General features: G+C 47.0%; 1 protein-coding gene across 1 annotated transcript in view; it reads left to right on the top strand.

Annotated features, from left to right (window-relative positions):
* The window catches only part of iqsec3 (IQ motif and Sec7 domain ArfGEF 3), a 224,654-nt gene that overhangs the window by 81,622 nt on the left and 124,866 nt on the right, over positions 1-18,166 (top strand). Inside the window, exon 2 of the mRNA XM_033037456.1 lies at positions 1,316-1,396. The gene's annotated coding sequence lies outside the window, so the exon portion shown is untranslated. The remainder of the gene's footprint in view (positions 1-1,315; positions 1,397-18,166) is intronic.

The following is an 18,166-nucleotide window of genomic DNA, read 5'->3' as shown; positions in this document are numbered from 1 at the left end:
GCTCGCAAATTACGCAACCTTACGCTTGAGGCGTACGGGCACCATATGGCCGCGCGGAGCCGGTCCCACTTAGAAGCTCGGAGTTGTGCGGGGCTGGTCCCGACATCGCGCGGGGCTCCGAAGTTCTTGCAGTGGCCGAAATCTTCGCGTGCCAACGGCCTGTCGGCACACAGGCGCATTGCGGTCGTACGCAGCGTCTTGACGGCGTACGCCTAGCGCGTGGCGTTGCATGATGACGTCACCGCCCGACGTTGCGTTGCGTGATGACGTCACAGCCCAAATTGAGTCAGCCCGCCTCTTGCCCAGCTGATTGGTAGGCATGACGCAAATGACGTCACGCGCGAACTTAGCACGAATTTAGTGCGAACTTCGCGTGAAGACCGCTTCCGTTTGGTCGCGCCAAACGCACGCAATCACATGCAAGTGGGACAGGCCCATTGAGGCTTCGGCTCGAGACCCTTCTTCAGACTGAAAGTCAGGGGAAAGGTGAAACGAGAGATATAGACGATGATGCAGAGAGATGCAGAACAAATAAATGAAAGAACTGCAGACGCTGGATTAAATTGAAGGTAGACACAAAATGCTGGAGTAACTCGGCGGGTGAGGCAGCATCTGTGGAGGGAAGGAATGGGCGATTTTGAGACCCTTCTTCAGACTTGCAAATAAATGAAAGATATGCAAAAAAGTAACAATGATAAAGGAAACTGGCCATTGTTAGCTGTAGCTAAATTTAAATTTCTTTAAATTTCTTTATTTATATAGCACATTTTTAGTCAACTTGCATTGACCCCAAAGTGCTTCACATAATTACATCCACACACACAGGCAAAGGTGGGTGAAGTGTCTTGCCCAAGGACACAACGACAGTATGCACTCCAAGCGGGAATCGAACCAGCTACCTTCCGGTTGCCAGCCGAACACTTAGCCCATTGTGCCATCTGTCGTCCAGCTAGGTGAGAACGAGAAGCTGATGTGACTTGGGTGGGGGAGAGATGGAGAGAGAGGGGATGCAGTGGTTACTTGAAGTTAGAGAAATCAATATTCATACCACTCACTGGGTTGTAAGCTGCCCAAGCGAAATACGAGATGAGAAATATTGAGCATCCCATGGCCCCCTCAGATGCTGCCTGACCCACTGAGTCCCCACAGCAGTTTGATTTGTTCTCCCACAGTTTGAATCACTCACTCTCTGTTGAACAACTATGATTTGTAAGCTCACTGCTTCTGATATATTCACCTTGGCAACTGGTTGATCTTTATCTGGTAACACACAAGAACTCGATTAATGTCTATTTTATACCATCTCCTCCCACAGAAACGAGAACGTTTTGCACCAGTTCTGTTGCCCAGCGGCCGACGCAGACCAGCAACCCCCCTCCAGCGCTCACTCGTCCAGGTACGTGAAGAGATTTTATATTTGCCAATTTAAGTGGATGGCTGACAGGAGATAAAATGAAAGAATCAGCAGTAGCTTGGTGAAGTGGCCGGTCCGTAACTACACTTTGATGTCAATAAATCAATTCATGTTCGGTGTTGCTACACTATATGATGTTCAGGCGGGGTCCTGTTTTTTTTTGTATCAATTCTCTGTCTATTACAGAGAGTGGTGAGTCTGTGGAAATCTCTGCCTCAGAGGGCGGTGGAGGCCGGTTCTCTGAATGCTTTCAAGAGAGAGCTAGATGGGGATGGCGGGACTGTCATATGCTGAGAGAATGGAGCGGCTGGGCTTGTACACTCTGGAGTTTACAAGGATGAGAGGGCATCTCATTGAAACATATAAGATTATTAAGGGTTTGGACACGCTAGAGGCAGGAAACATGTTCCCGATGTTGGGGGAGTCCAGAACCACGGGCCACACACAGTTTAAGAATAAGGAGTAAGCCATTTAGAACGGAGACGAGGAAACACTTTTTCTCGCAGAGAGTGGTGAGTCTGTGGAATTCTCTGCCTCAGAGGGCGGTGGAGGCAGGTTCTCTGGATGCTTTCAAGAGAGAGCTAGATAGGTCTCTTAAAAAAAGCAGAGTCAGGGGATATGGGGAGAGTGCAGGAACGGGGTACTGATTGGGGATGATCATAGATGATTGGGGATCGCACATCATAGACTAGGACCTGGAGAGGCAGTTTCCTTTAACTAATGATGAGAAAACCCGAGATGTGAGTGAATGAGATCCATTTGGGACCGGGAATAAAAATCAAGGCACTTTGCAATCCATGTGGTAATTTCCCAATTTTCTTCCACTATTGCTTTTCCCAGCAATTATTTAGTCTGGTGCACACGATCGACGATGTACGTGATGAAATTGTTAAGTCTTGTCTTTGCTACATGGAGAGGTTGGACAAACCTGGCCTGTTTTCTCTGGAGCATCGGCGGCTGAGGAAGACCTGAAAGTATTATATAAAATGATGTTTCAGAGTCTGAATGTTTAAGAAGGAACTGCGGATGCTGGAAAATCGAAGGTAGACAAAAATGCTGGGGAAACACAGCGGGTGCAGCAGCATCTATGGAGCGAAGGAAATAGGCGACGTTTCGGGCCGAAACCCGGAAGGGTTTCGGCCCGAAACGTCGCCTATTTCCTACAGGGTTTTGGCCTGAAACGTTGCCTATTTCCTTCGCTCCATAAACCCGGAAGGGTTTCGGCCCGAAACGTCGCCTATTTCCTACAGGGTTTTGGCCCGAAACGTCGCCTATTTCCTTCGCTCCATAGATGCTGCCTCACCCGCTGAGTTTCTCCAGCATTTTTATCTACCTTCGATTTTCCAGCATCTGCAGTTCCTTCTGAAACATCGACAAATCAACGATGAGCAAAGTACTGAACTTACCCTGTCAACCTTGCCGACCCACCTGCTCTCATTTATTTGGGGATATTTACAAGGGTGTACCAGGTGCTTCACCTGGTTCAGGTGAGTGGATGGACGTGGCTGAGTGTTGGTGCTCATAGTTAAAGCATATTTCTATTACATTCTGGTCATTGGCATTGAGCATAGAAGTGTCTTTCTAGATGCAGATTTTGAGAGGGGAAAGAGTTAGTAGAAACATGAGGGGCAACTTTTTCACTCAGAGGGTGCTGGGAATACGGAATGAGCTGCCAGAGGAGGTAATTGAGGCAGGTATTAGAACAGCATTTAAAATACACTTTTAAATAGGTACAAGGTTTAGACCAAGGGTCCCCAACCTGGGGTAAATTTCACCTACCCAGGGGGTACGTTTGTTGATTCTAGATTTGTACATATTTTCTCTCATTGACTGACTGTGTTTGGTTCTGGTATACCGGTATCTGTTCATCATTAGTTGTTCATAAATAAGTCTTCTTCTTCTTCATGCGTACAGTGTGCACAGTCTAAATCTGTAAGACAACTTGTTCTGTTTGATCTTCTGTTTGTGCACGCCAGGTTGATTGCATTCATCGAAACAGGGTGGGCCACGTAAAGGTTGCAATCTCCCACCCCCATAAATAAATGAAATAACATTGGTATTTGCCCTGAAAGTCGCCAGGGGTAAATGGGACGAAAAAGGCTGGGAATATGTATCAAATATGGGCAAATATGTGCTGGAGTAATTCAGCAGGTCAGGCAGCATCTCTGGATAAAAAGAATAGGTGGCCTTTTGGGTCGAGACCCTTCTTCAGACTGGTAAATGGGACTAGCTTAGATCGGGCACCTAGGTCGGCATGGACCAGTTGGGCTGAAGGGCCTGTTTCCATGTTGTGTGACTCTATACAGCTTGTTTGGTATGAATCAATTTTATTTGTAATATTGTTTGCAATGTTATTATAAGGATTTCTGTGGAGCCAGAAGGAGTACAGATTTTCCCAGTTGCTGCCAATCTTTCTGCTCTTCTCAAGCCATCTCCTTCATCCCACTTAACCTAATGCTTCTGGCTCAATGCCATGCTTGATTTCCTTACCTTTCCAACAAGCTCCCTTGAATGTAGGAAGGAACTGCTGATGCCGGTTTAAACCAAAGATAGACACAAAATGCTGGAGTAACTCAGCGGGACAGGCAGCGTCTCTGGAGAGAAGGAATGGGCCATTTTTCAGACGGTTCTGAAGAAGGGTCTCGACCTGAAACGTCACCCATTCCTTCTCACCAAAGATGCTGCCTATCCTGCTGAGTTACTCCAGCATTTTGTGTCGAGCCCCCTTGGGTATTGCCTCACGGCCAGCAGCTCCGTATGTGGATTGAATCTGATCCACCTATGTGAATCGCTGATGTCTCTCGGCAAGCACACTGGGCCGGCAGCTCAGACGCATCTCCCGCTGTCAGCTCCAAGGCCATGCCGAGTTAAAAACCATCCAGTGTTTCATCTCCGTGCGATTGTATCATTTTAATTTGAAGTGCCTGCCAGTGCATCCTTGCAACCCCCTGAACTGCTAGGCACAAGCGCAGGGACACAAATGATTTCTGTCTTGAAGCAACCGGCATAATGAAACTTTCAGCCAAGCGACAGCAGGGGCTGGGACACAAAGTGATTCATTACAGTGGAGTCAAGTCCCCTTTGTTGCTTCTGGAATTAATCTCAAGCCTTTATTTTCCTATCACCCGTTTGGTGGACTCTAAAGGAGAATAAAACTGCACCAGCGATGCCGAGCCGAGCCGAGGACATAGCTGGCGGCTGCCCTAAGCTGATCGTACAGAGCGTTCCCCCAAGCAGCCACCTGTGTCACGGCAGATGTTGGCCTTTATAACAAGAGGAATCAAATATAGGAGCAAAGAGGTCCTTCTGCAGTTGTACAGAGCCCTAGTGAGACCACACCTGGAGTATTGTGTGCAGTTTTGGTCCCCTAATTTGAGGAAGGACATTCTTGCTATTGAGGGAGTGCAGCGTAGGTTTACAAGGTTAATTCCTGGGGTGGCGGGACTGTCATATGCTGAGAGAATGTAGCAGCTGAGCTTGTACACTCTGGAGTTTAGAAGGATGAGAGGTGTTCTCATTAAAACATATAAGATTGTTAAGGTACACAAAATTACTGGGGAAACTCAGCGGGTGCAGCAGCATCTATGGAGCGAAGGAAATAGGCGACGTTTCGGGCCGAAACCCTTCTTCAGACCTGGGGTTTGGACACGCTAGAGGCAGGAAACATATTCCCGATGTTGGGGGAGTCCAGAACCAGGGGCCACACACCGTTTAAGAATAAGGAGTAAGCCATTTAGAACGGAGATGAGGAAACACTTTTTCTCACAGAGAGTGGTGAGTCAGTGGAATTCTCTGCCTCAGAGGGCGGTGGAGGCAGGTTCTCTGGATGCTTTCAAGAGAGAGCTAGATAGGGCTCTTAAAAATAGCGGAGTCAGGGGATATGGGGAGAAGGCAGGAACGGGGTACTGATTGGGGATGATCAGCCATGATCACATTGAATGGCGGTGCTGGCTCGAAGGGCCGAATGGCCTACTCCTGCACCTATTGTCTATGTCTAATGTCACTTGAGGCTGAGTTGGGGGCCATGCCTCTGTGACGGAGCCACTTCCAAAATGGGAGGGTGGGGAGAAAGGACGCGGATGACGCATGCGAGTATACTTCTAACGACACACGGTGAAATGTGTTTGTTCCCTCGCCACCCCAGTCTTTTAATGCATTAGTCAATCAATGCAGTTCACTCGTTGTGTGATACATTGTGTCCCCAGCTACTGTGCATTGATCAGTGTGCACAGCTTCTATAGTTTTATGGACTGATCAGTTCTTCTGCAGAATTTCAATCCAGGTATTAGCTTATTAACATGCCAGGCACCAAATCGCCATTTCCCCAGGGTGGATCATAAGTAATCTGACAAATATATCAGCTGGTAGACAAAATTGCTGGAGAAACTCAGCGGGTGCGGCAGTATCTATGAAGCGAAGGAAATAGGCAACGTTTCGGGCCGAAACCCTGAAGGGTTTCGGCCCGAAACTTTACCTATTTCCTTCCAAGGGTTTCGGCCCGAAACGTCGCCTATTCCCTTCGCTCCATAGATGCTGCCGCACCCGCTGAGTTTCTCCAGCAATTTTTGTCTACCTTCGACTTTCCAGCATCTGCAGTTCCTTCTTGAACTAATATATCAGCTGAATAATGGATGGGATTTATATAGCGCCTTTCTAATACTCAAGGCGCTTTACATCGCATTATTCATTCACTCCTCAGTCACACTCGGTGGTGGTAAGCTACTTCTGTAGCCACAGCTGCCCTGGGGCAGACTGACGGAAGCGTGGCTGCCAATCTGCGCCTACGGCCCCTCCGACCACCACCAATCACTCACACACATTCACACACATTCACACACAGTCAAAGGTGGGTGAAGTGTCTTGCCCAAGGACACAACGACAGTATGCACTCCAAGCGGGTTTCGAACCGGCTACCTTCCGGTTGCCAGCCGAACACTTAGCCCATTGTGCCATCTGTCGTCCCCAATGACATGATAGACTATTAAAACCCAGGATGGAGGGATTGAACGGTTTTGGAAGAAAGGGAATAGTGAAATGGGAGCTCTTTAGAACTAATCATCAGCTCTCACAGTAAAAATAATATTGCACAGATGTTTTCTGAAGGTTATTTACAGATGTGTTCAACTACTGCCTCCTTCTCCCTTGCCAAATGCAAGCCAGCTGTTAAAGACTTTTCAATGGCTCAAACTCACGTCCTAACATTGGCCAGCCCTTGTCTTGCGGGTAATGTTATTTACTTTTCCGTTAAATGTAGGAGATGCATTTGAGCCGTTTGCGCAGAGGAGGCATCAATGGTTCAAATAGTTAAGGGCCTGTCCCACTTACGCAATTTCTTCGGCGACTTGCTGGCACCCGTCTTAGTGTGTCGGGTGTCGCCTGTATGGTCGTGAGTAGTCGCCCAAAGAGTCGTACCTTGTTCTGGTCGCCGCTGGATTTTCAACATGTTGAACATTTTCCACCACCGGCTGCGACTATGACGGGTGCTGACAAGTCGCCGAAAAAAGTTGTGTAAGTGGGACAGGCCTTTTATAGTGTCATAAAGTAATGCAGCTCAGGAAACTGGCTCTTCAAGATTCCCCATCTAACCTAGCCCCATGTGCACGAGTTTTAACTATATCCCTCTGAATTTTACCTATCCATGTTTCTGTCGAAGTGTCTCGTAAATGCTGTTATAGTACCTGCCTCAATTACCTCCTATGGCAGCTCATTCCACCTCCCTATAAGTGAAAAAATGTCCCCTGGGTTCCTATTAAATCTTGCCCCTCTCACCTTAAACATATGTCCTTCTGTTTATGATTCCGCTACCTGGGATAAAAGACTCTGTGCCTTCACCCTATCCATGCCCCCCGTATTGTTTTACACACAACATACATGATTTTATATTCGGAAGAAAATTCCCGACCCGAAATGTCACCTATCTCCAGAGATGCTGCCTGACCCGCTTGAGTTATTCCAGCACTTCAAGTTCAAGTTCAAGAGTTCAAGAGAGCTTATTGTCATGTGTCCCTGATAGGACAATGAAATTCTTGCTTTGCTTCAGCACTTTGTATCTTTCTTCTGTAAACCAGCATCTGTGAAGAATCTCGACCCGAAACGTCACCTATTCCTTCTCTCCAGAGATGCTGCCTGTCCCGCTGAGTTACTCCAGAATTTTGTGTCTACCTTCGGTTTAAATAGAAACATAGAAACATAGAAAATAGGCGCAGGAATAGGCCATTCGGCCCTTCGAGCCTGCACCGCCATTCAATATGATCATGGCTGATCATCCAACTCAGTATCCTGTACCTGCCTTCTCTCCATACCCCCTGATCCCTTTAGCCCCAAGGGATCTGCAGTTCCTTCATACAGGTTCCTTGTTATTATATGCTTGTTACAACTATTACATAGTTGGTGTTTAAGAAGGAACTGCAGATGCTGGAAAATCGAAGGTAGACAAAAGTGCTGGAGAAACTCAGCGGGTGCAGCAGCATCTATGGAGCGAAGGAAATAAGCAATGTTTCAGGCCGAAACGTTGCCTATTTCCTTCCCTTAATAGATGCTGCTTCATCCGCTGAGTTTCTCCAGCATTTTTGTCTACCAAGGCTACTTTGGGGAAAACAAGAGACAAAATTACCAGTATCTGGGGAGGTTGAGAAAAGATTCTGACAGCTTTCATGAAAATATGTTGAAGAGCTTGGGGGAGATTAAATTTAATATTAAAGTTGAAGATCGAACCGTAATGATAATAAATCTAAATGAATTTTATAATAACAATAATTTTAGAGAAGGATCAAATAAAAGTATTGGCTGAAAGTCCCATTACTAATATTACCTCAAGTAAAACTAATTTGGATTGGATTGGATTCAATTTATTGTCATTGTCTCATAAGAGACAATTAAATGGATTTTCCTTACAGTCATAAAACAAATATCAACGTAAAACAGCACGGTGGCACAGCGGTAGAGTTGCTGCCTCACAGCGCCAGAGACCCGAGGTCGATCCTGACTACAGGTGCTGTCTGTGTGGAGTTTGTACGTTCTCCCTGTGACCGTGTGGGTTTTCTCCGGGTGCTCCGGTTTCCAAGAACGTACAGGTTTGTAGGCTGTCACCGAAGATAGGCACAAAAAGCTGGAATAACTCAGCGGGTCAGGCAGCATCTCTGGAGAGAAGGAATAGGTGACCTATCGGGTCTCAGGATTGTAGGCTACTTGGCTTGGTAAAATTGTCAATTGTCGCTAGTGTGTGCAGGGTAGTTTTGGTGTGCGGGGATCACTGGTCAGCGCGGACCCGGTGGGCCGAAGGGCCTGTTTCCGTGCTGTATCTCTAAAACTAAAACTAAATTAAACAGATGAAGTTGGGCGGTAAGTGTGGAGTTGCCGTGGTGCTTCAGCGTGCGTGTGTGCGCATGCATGCTTGTGTGTGCGTGCGTGTGTTTGTGCGTGTGCGTGTGCGTATGCGTGTGTGTGTGTGTGCGCGCACATGTGTGTGTGTGTGTGCGTATGCATGTGTGTGTGTGTGTGTGTGTGTGTGTGTGCGCGTGTGTGCGTGCGTGCGTGTGTGTGTGTGTGTGCGTGCGTGTGTGTGTGTGTGTGTGAGTGTGCGAGTGTGTGTGGTGTGGGTGAGGTGAGTGGTGCGTGTGGTGTTGTTGGTGCTTTGTGTGTGTGTGTGTGTGTGTGCTGTGGTGTGTGTGTGTGGTGTGTGTGTGCGTAGTAGTCGTGGTGGTGCGTGTGGTGTGTGTGGAGGTGTGTGTGTTGTGAGTGCGTGTGGAGTGTGGTGTGGTTTGGGGTGTGTGTGCGTGTGTGCGTGACGTGAGTGCGTGTGTGAGTGCGTGGGTGTGTGTGTGAGTGCGTGAGGTGTGTGGCATGTGGGGGTGTGTGTGTTTGTGTGTGTGTGTGTATGTGTGTGGTGTGTGGTGTGCTGTGTGGGTGTTGTGTGTGTGGTGTGTGGGGGTGTGTGTGTGTTTGTGTGTGTGTGTGTGTGTGGGGTGCGGTGTGTGTGTGTGTGTGTTGTGTGTTGTGTGATGCCATGCGTGCGTGCGTGTGTGTGTGTGTGTGGGGGGGCTGTACTGATTGAAATCATTGTTTGAGTTTGATGCGACAGTGATTCATTTTAAATCTCTCTTCATGGATTCCAAGTTCGTAGTCAATTTGAAAAATGTCAAAACAGATTCTCCATTGTCAGGACAGGTATTACACAGAGTTCCACCGCGCTGTCACAAGAAGTCTTGCTATTCCCACACTGGGACTTTGCGTTTAAAACAGCAATCGCCCTGTTCCATCATCACACCTCAGCCTCCACATTTCAGCTCCAAGTGTGCAGGTTTCTGAACAGCGCCGAGCTAAGAATCGAAAGTCTTTATTAGCTTTATTTCTTGGCTTGAGCATCCGTCCTGTTCATTAAAACCGCATCTTCCGCATGCCGCAGGGGTCAAGGAGAGGGCGTTCACGTCGCGGCCCCTGTTTCCACCAATCTTTCCACCACCACGCACAAGAAGCACAAGAAGCACAAGAAGCGACAAGACAGACACCATGTGTTTAAGAAGGAACTGCAGATGCTGGAAAATCGAAGCGTGAATATTCATTGGTTATCAAAGAGCTACTTCCACGTGGATTTCCATAGTTCAATCAAACTCGAGTTCAAAAGGTGGATTCTGTCAAGTCAGCTGGCACCCCGCGCCCACCTTTAATCAGTGTGGCACAGGTTGGAACCCAGCCCAGACTGGAGGGATGAAAGTCATCTTCATAAATGATCGCAGCAGAGTTAGGCCCAACAAGTCTACTCCGCCATTCAAACATGGCCGACCTATCTCTCCCTCTCAACCCCATTCTCCTGCCTTCTCCCCGTAACCCCTGACACCCGCGCTAATCAAGTGTCTGTCAATCTCCGCCTGAAAAATACCCAATGACTTGGCCTCCACCGCCGTCTGTGGCAAAGAATTCCACAGTCTCACCACCCTCTGACTAAAGAAATTCCTCCTCATCTCCCTCCTAAAGGAAGGTCCTTTAACTCTGAGGCTGCTAGACTCACCTGCTAGTGGAAACATCCTCTCCACATCCACTCTATCCAAGCCTTTCACTATTCGGTAAGTTTCGCTCCCTCTCAACCCCATGCTCCTGCCTTCTCCCCACGGGAGTTACAGAATTGTGATCCAGCAGCAGTTGAAGAATTCCAATGTAGATCTAAATTAATATACGATGTGTTTGTAGTATTATTGGGAGGATCTGCTGATGAAGCCGAAACCCTGTAGGAAATAGGCAACGTTTCGGGCCGAAACCCTTCTGGGTTTCGGCCCGAAACGTTGCCTATTTCCTTCGCTCCATAGATGCTGCTGCACCTGCTGAGTTTCTCCAGCATTTTTGTGTAAGACAGACACCATTGTACGCAGATGCCGAGAAGTGCGTTCATCTCTGGCTGAACAACTTCTAATCTAGTGTGTGGACTCGATAATAAGAAGCATGCCGCAAGAATACAAGGCTCTGACTAGCTGGGGCTTCATCAGCAGATCCACCCAATAATACTACAAACACATCGTATATTTATTTAGATCTACATTGGAATTCTTCAACTGCTGCTGGATCACAATTCTGTAACTCCCATGGGGAGAAGGCAGGAGCATGGGGTTGAGAGGGAGAGAAACTTACCGAATAACGGAAGGCTTGGATAGAGTGGAGGTGGAGAGGATGTTTCCACTAGTGTGGGTGAGTCTAGCACCAGAGATCACAGCCTCAGAGTTAAAGGACGTTCCTTTAGGAAGGCGATGAAGAGGAATTTCTTTAGTCGGAGGGTGGTGAATCTGTGGAATTCTTTGGGGTTGGACAGGCTAGATGCAGGAAGATTGTTCCCGATCTTGGGGACGTCCAGAACTAGGGGTCACAGTTTAAGGATAAGAGGGAAGTCTTTTAGGACCGAGATGAGAAAATCGTTTTTTACACAGAGAGTGGTGAATCTGTGGAATTCTCTGCCACATAAGGTAGTTGAGGCCAGTTCATTGGCTATATTTAAGAGGGAGTTGGATGTGGCCCTTGTGGCTAAAGGGATCAGGGGGTCTGGAGAGAAGGCAGGGATGGGATACTGAGTTGGATGATCAGCCATGATCATATTGAATGGCGGTGCAGGCTCGAAGGGCCGAATGGCCTACTCCTGCACCTATTTTCTATGTTTCTATGTTTCTATGTTTGCCACAGACGGCTGTGGAGGCCAAATCATTGGGTATTTTTAAGGCGGAGATTGACAGATACTTGATTAGTGCGGGTGTCAGGGGTTACGGGGAGAAGGCAGGAGAATGGGGTTGAGAGGGAGAGATAGATCAGCCATATTTGAATGGCGGAGTAGACTTGTTGGGCCTAACTCTGCTGCCATCATTTATGAAGATGACTTTCATCCCTCCAGTCTGGGCTGGGTTCCAACCTGTGCCACACTGATTAAAGGTGGGCGCGGGGTGCCAGCTGTCTTGACAGAATCCACCTTTTGAACTCGAGTTTGATTGAACTCGATGGAAATCCACGTGGAAGTAGCTCTTTGATAACCAATGAATATTCACGCTTCAGGAAGCCGAGGGTGGCCATAAATTTTCATCACAGACTTAAAAAGGGCCAACGCGCTGGAATAATTTAGTTCATCTGTTGCGACATCAGAGAGGCTGCGGAATTCTGTTACACCTAGCGCGCATGCAGTTTCAAGGCAAATCAGGATATCCAGTAAAATGGTGAATTAGTGAAAAATGTTGAAGCGAGGAACTGCAGATGCCGATTTACAAAAAAAGACACAAAGTGCGTTGGTGCAGCGGTAAAGCAACTGCCTTACCCGTTTTGGGACGACAGATGGCACAATGGGCTAAGTGTTCGGCTGGCAACCGGGAGGTAGCCGGTTCGAATCCCGCTTGGAGTGCATACTGTCGTTGTGTCCTTGGGCAAGACACTTCACCTACCTTTGCCTGTGTGTGAATGTGTGTGAATGTGTGTGAATGATTGGTGGTGGTCGGAGGGGCCGTAGGCGCAGATTGGCAGCCACGCTTCCGTCAGTCTGCCCCAGGGCAGCTGTGGCTACAGAAGTAGCTTACCACCACCGAGTGTGACTGAGGAGTGAATGAATAATGCGATGTAAAGCGCCTTGAGTATTAGAAAGGCGCTATATAAATCCCATCCATTATTATTATTATTATTACCCATACATTCAGAATATTGTACTGAAGGAAATAGGCAACGTTTCGGCCCGAAACGTTGCCTATTTCCTTCACTCCATAGATGCTGCTGCACCCGCTGAGTTTCTCCAGCTTTTTTGTCTACCTTCGATTTTCCAGCATCTGCAGTTCCTTCTTGAACAGAATATTGTAATGTTTAGTTTAAAGATACAGCGTGGAAACAGGCCCTTCGGCCCACCAATTCCACACCGACCAGCGATCCCCGCATCCTAGACAAACTAGGGACAATTTTAGAAACATAGAAACATAGAAAATAGGTGCAGGAGGAGGCCATTCGGCCCTTCGAGCCAGCACCGCCATTCATTGTGATCATGGCTGATCGTCCCCTATCAATAACCCGTGCCTGCCTCCTTCTCCCCATATCTCTTGACTCCACTAGCCCCTAGAGCTCTATCTAACTCTCTCTTAAATTCATCCAGTGGCTTGGCCTCCACTGCCCTCTGTGGCAGGGAATTCCACAAATTCACACTTCATTTTACATTTACACCAAGCCAATTAACATACAACCCTGTGCATCTTTGGAGTGTGGGAGGAAACCGAAGATCTCGGAGAAAACCCACGCAGGTCACGGGGAGAACGTACAAACTCCATATGGATGGCACCCATAGTCAGGATCGAACCCGGGTCTCTGGCGCTGTAAGGCAGCAGCTCTACCCGCTGCATCAAAAGCACAAAAGCATGATAGGAAAGAACAATTACAAGAAGTGGAATGAGAGGGGATTCCTCTGACACTTGCAACAGAAACATTTGTACCCTTGCCACTCCCATACATTGATGAAGAAGGATCTCGACCCGAAACATCACCCATTCTATCTTCTCTCCAGAGATGCTGCCCGTCCCGCTGAGTTACTCCGGCTTTTTTGTCTAGCCTCCCCCACCCCCATACATTGACAATTTGGAGTGTTGGCGTCTGACAGATGATTAGCTTCGGATATCTTGCAACAACACCAGGGAAGTGATGTGATTGCTTCAAACCCATCCGTGCTCCCTTCACACCAGTGATAACTTCACAATAGAAAATTCAATTAGCCCCCTCAACATTAGAATAGGCTTATCGCTGGCCAAGAGAATAATGTCATCACAGCACTAAACTAGCCCATTATCTCAGTCCTAATGCAGCTCCTGCCATTCAGCATTAGATATGAAAGTGGTTAAGATACCGGTTTTAGATGATAGATTGGATAGCAAAATAATATAAGAGACCTTGGGAGGGGAAATAAACAGATGAACAAACCATTTTTCCTTTCCCCAGAGCCCTCTCATTTATCCTTTCTATGCCTCCTTTTATATTCTTCCATTCCTCTTACATTTTATTTAGTTTAGAGTAATACAGCGTGGAAACAGGCCCTTCGGCCCAACTCGCCCACACCGGCCAACATGTCCCAGCTACACTAGTCCCACCTGCCTGCATTTGGCCCATATCCCTCCAAACCTGTCCTATCCATGTACCTGTTTAAATGTTTCTTAAGCATTGCGATAGTCCTTGTCTCAACTATCTCCTCTGCCAGCTCATTCCATACACCCACCTCAAATGATACCCCGCAGTTTCCTACTAAATCTTAAGTCTAAGAATAAAGGGGAGGCCATTTAAGACTGAGGTGAGAAAAAACTTTTTCACCCAGAGAGTTGTGAATTTGTGGAATTCCCTGCCACAGAGGGCAGTGAAGGCCAAGTCACTGGATGGATTTAAGAGAGAGTTAGATAGAGCTCTAGGGGCTAGTGGAATCAAGGGATATGGGGAGAAGGCAGGCACGGGTTATTGATAGGGGACGATCAGCCATGATCACAATGAATGGCGGTGCTGGCTCGAAGGGCCGAATGGCCTCCTCCTGCACCTATTTTCTATGTTTCTATGTTTTCCCCTTCGCCTTAAACATATGTCCTCTGGTTCTCGATTCCCCTCCTTTGGGCCAGAGACTCTGTGCATCTACCTGATCTATTCCTATCATGATTTTAGCTCAGAGATACAGCATGGAAACAGGCCCTTCAGCCTCACCATCGATCACCGGTTCACACTAGTTCTATGCTATCCCACCTCATCCACTCCCAACAGACTAGGAACTATTTTTTCTTTACAGAGGCAAATGACCCCACAAACCCACAGGTCCTTGAGATGTGGGAGGAAACCGGAGCACCCGGAGGAAACCCAAACGATCACAGGGAGAATGTGCAAACTCCACACAGGCAGCTCCCTTAGTCAGTGTTGACCCTGGGTCTCTGGCAACTGAGAGGCATCAGCTCTACCCGCTGCACCACTGTGCCACCTTGCATCTTCCTCTTTAAATTATATTATAGAAACATAGAAACATAGAAAATAGGTGCAGGAGGAGGCCATCCGGCCCTTCGAGCTAGCACCGCCATTCACTGTGATCATGGCTGATCGTCCCCTATCAATAACCCGTGCCTGCCTTTTCCCCATATCCCTTGACTCCACTAGCCCCTAGAGCTCTATCTAACTCTCTCTTGAATCCATCCAGCGACTTGGCCTCCACTGCCCTCTGTGGCAGGGAATTCCATAAATTCACAACTCTCTGGGTGAAAAAGTTTTTTTCTCACCTCAGTCTTAAATGACCTCCCCTTTATTCTAAGACTGTGGCCCCTGGTTCTGGACTCGCCCAACATTGGGAACATTATAGTCTGACTCCATTCGCATTCATAAGAAAGCATTCTTGTTCAGAAAATAGATTACATAATTCTTTTTTTTCATTTAGTTCGGTTTAGTTTATTGTCATGTGTATCGAGATCCAGTGAAAAGCCTTTTTCTTGTTGCCTGCTCTCCATTCAGCGGAAAGACTATATGTGATTACAATCAAGCTGTCCAAAATGTACAGATACAAGTTAAAGAGAACAAGAATAAATCTGAATAAAAATAGCCCGAGGGTCTCCAATGAGCTGATGCAAGATACTGTAAAATTAATACCCATTTTCCTTTTGTTCATACATTGCACCAAGGAAATGGAGCATATATCAATGGAAGGTATTTTCCACATAAATTAACATGATAACGTCTCTTTCCGTTCAAGCTCCTGCCCATGAGGAGAGTGAACCTGCCACTTCCAGAAGAAATTCATGGCAGAAACCAGAACAATCATATGAAAACTAGGACTTGCAATGTTAACTCATAGTACAAGCCGCAGCAGAATGGCACACGCAGTGATTACAGGTCTCGGTCCTTCAACGGTGTGTTGCCCTCTGCTTCTCATAGCCAGAGGTTCGATTCAGTGTTTCCGGAAAAAAGCATTTATTCACCAGCAGGCTGCGTTCCTGGGTTTAAGAGCCTGACATGGATTCCGTATCCGACCTTTCTGTCCCTGGCCTCCTCCATGCCCACCGCAAATTGGAGGAGCAGCACCTCATATTTAACTTGGGTAGTTTACATTGACTTTTCCAATTTCAGGTAGTCCCTGCTTTCTCCATCCTTCCCCTCCCCTTCCCAGCTCTCCCACAGCCCACCGTCTCCGCCACTTCCTTTCTCCTTCCCCCCCCCACCATCAGTCTGAAGAAGGGTCTCGACGTCACCTATTCCTTCGCTCCATAGATGCTGCCTCACCCTCTGAGTTTCTCCAGCATTTTTGTCTACCCGACATTGGCAGCAATACACATGAGTGAGCTTCCATTATATTCTTCAGCTCCAAGGGTGACATAGGTACATATAGGCAAAGGTGACCTTGATTCTGATGGCCATCTGAAGGCGTCTGAATGTTACGACCACTGATTAGAGGTTGGGGGAGGGGGGGGGGGAGCACTGCTTGAGAATGTCTTTCACTTTTACATTTACCTTGACATTGTTCTCAAACAACACCGCCTACTACTTTCTTAAGGTCCTATGAGGACTCTTCGCACCTCCCCCTCCTTCCCCCACAAGCTCTCTTCACTCCAGCCTAATGTTTGGAACCCTATGAATGAATGAATAAGTTTATTGGCCAAGTATTCACATACAAGGAATTTGCCTTGGTGTTCCGCCCGCAAGTGACAACACGACATACATTGACAGTTAGGAATGACACATAAAACATGAATGATAAAAAATTAATGATAACATTGTTATCATTAAAACAGTGCAAAATGCATCCCCTTGGCCGAAGGTACAGAAGTTTGAAAGTGGAGAATAGCAGACTCAGTATCAGCTTTTTCCCGAGAATCAGGCTTCTGAACAGTCCTTCCATAAGCTGAGGTACAGGCCCGATTTTCCAACTCACCTCGTTGCGGACATTGGGCTTTCCCCCTGGAACTGACACGCTACAATGCTGAGAAACTATATCTGCAGTCTGTTGCCACCACTGCCCAGTCCATCACCGGCTCTGACCTCCCCACCGTCGAAGGGATCTATTGCAGTCGCTGCCTCAAAAAGGCAGCCAACATCATCAAGGACCCGCACCATCCCGGCCACACACTCATCTCTCCGTTTCATCAGGAAGAAGGTACAGGAGCCTGAAGACTGTAACGTCCAGGTTCAGGAACAGCTTCTTCCCTACAGCCATCAGGCTATTAAACACAACAACAAATAAGCTCTGAGCTCTGAACTGCAAAAGACTATTATTATTTGTTATTTGCACTATATTTGTTATTTATTGAACTTTTTCTTTTTTTTCCCGTTATATACAATGTTTACATATTCACATATTCTGTTGTGCTGCAGCAAGTAAGAATTTCATTGTCCCATCCGTGACATATAACAATAAAACCCTCTTGACTCTTGACTTGGTATTTTTCTCTTCACTTTACCTTCTGTACTTGTGTTTAATTGTATTCATGTATAATATTGGGTGGGAGATTGCAACCTTCACGTGGTCCGCCCTGTTTCGACGAATGCAATCAACCCGGCGTGCATAACCAAATAAGATCAAATAGAACAAGTTGTCCTACAACTTTAGTCTGTGCACGCCATACGCAAGAAGAAGATGATGTATAATATTATCTGATTTGATTGGATGGCATGGAAACAAAAGCCTCAGTATCTCGGTCCATGTGGCAGTAACAAACCGCAAGCTAAATCTCTGTGCGTTTGTCTTGTTCTCTGCAAATGCAGTTAATAATCTTCCGCTCCCAGCACCAACATTTCTTCCTCTGAGAATTAGATTCATGTCAATTTTCACCTGATTCCATTCTTGTCAATTCCAATCCATCACCACTGGGATATTGTGTCAGTTTATGATAATCACACTTTAAGGAAGGTGTAACAGCGTTAGAGATGTTGTCCAGGAGATTTATGAAATGATTCCTGTGGTTATGTGGATAAATTGGAAATGCCACGGTCGATCTCCTTAGAAGAGAAGAGAGGAGACGGTGAGGTGATCTTCGTGAAGGGCACCACGGTGGCGCAGTGGTAGAGTTGCTGCCTTACAGCGCTTACAACGCCAGAGACCCCGATATCATCCCAACTACACTGGAATTTAGAAGGATGAGAGGAAATCTTATTGAAACATATAAGATTATTAAGGGTTTGGACACGCTAGAGGCAGGAAACATGGTCCTGATGTTGGGGGAGTCCAGAACCAGGGGCTACAGTTTAAGAATAAGGAGTAAGCCATTTAGAAAGTAGATGAGGAAACACGTTTTGTTTGTTCTTGGC

The sequence above is a fragment of the Amblyraja radiata genome, chromosome 19, assembly GCF_010909765.2.
Source record: "Amblyraja radiata isolate CabotCenter1 chromosome 19, sAmbRad1.1.pri, whole genome shotgun sequence".
NCBI lineage: Eukaryota > Metazoa > Chordata > Chondrichthyes > Rajiformes > Rajidae > Amblyraja > Amblyraja radiata.
The sequence above is the reverse complement of the archived record's forward strand: the minus strand, read 5'-3'. Positions and strand labels throughout refer to the sequence as shown.